A 684-nucleotide genomic window follows, 5' to 3' on the forward strand; every position below is an offset into this window, starting at 1 on the left:
AACTGAATAATGCTAAAAAAACTCATGTTAAAAACAAAAACCATAAAGAAGTTTTGAAATATGCTTTGAATCAAATGACAATGAAGATATTACATGTAAATATGTGTGAGAGACAGTGCTCAGACAAAATTTATAGCTTTGAGTAAAAACAAACAAAAACAGGGAACAAGAAATGACTGAAAATAAAGATAAAAATTCAACTCAAGATATTGTAAAAACAGAATCAGAGTATACCCAAAGGAACCAGGAGGAAAAAATACAAGTTAAATGTAGATATCAAGAAGAGTGAAGTGCTTATTTCATTCTTGGAATGATACAGAGATTAGCACGGCTCCTGCACAAAGATGACACACAAATTTGTGAAGTGTTCCCTAGTTTTATGACTGTGGTTAATTGTACAAATTTAAGAATGTTCTTACATGAACTAGAACAAATGTACATCACTATAACAAGGTGTTAATAGAGTGGTCTATGGAAAAAAAGATTAATGCAAACTATGTACTATAGTTAATGGTAATATTGTAATATTCTTTCATCAACTGTAGCAAAGATACTATACCAACACTAAATGTCAATAATAGGGAGATATAAGAGGTATGGAATTTTTATTTTTGGAGCAGTGAGAATGTTCTCAAATTGACTGTGATGATGGATGCATGACTCTGTGATAATAACAAGAGACAG

General features: G+C 30.6%; 1 pseudogene; it reads left to right on the forward strand.

The window, feature by feature from the left end:
- The first annotated feature begins 281 nt into the window (after positions 1-281).
- On the forward strand, positions 282-379 carry LOC119541004 (annotated as a pseudogene).
- The last annotated feature ends 305 nt before the right edge of the window (positions 380-684 follow it).

Source organism: Choloepus didactylus, chromosome 7, assembly GCF_015220235.1.
Source record: "Choloepus didactylus isolate mChoDid1 chromosome 7, mChoDid1.pri, whole genome shotgun sequence".
NCBI classification, from domain to species: domain Eukaryota; kingdom Metazoa; phylum Chordata; class Mammalia; order Pilosa; family Megalonychidae; genus Choloepus; species Choloepus didactylus.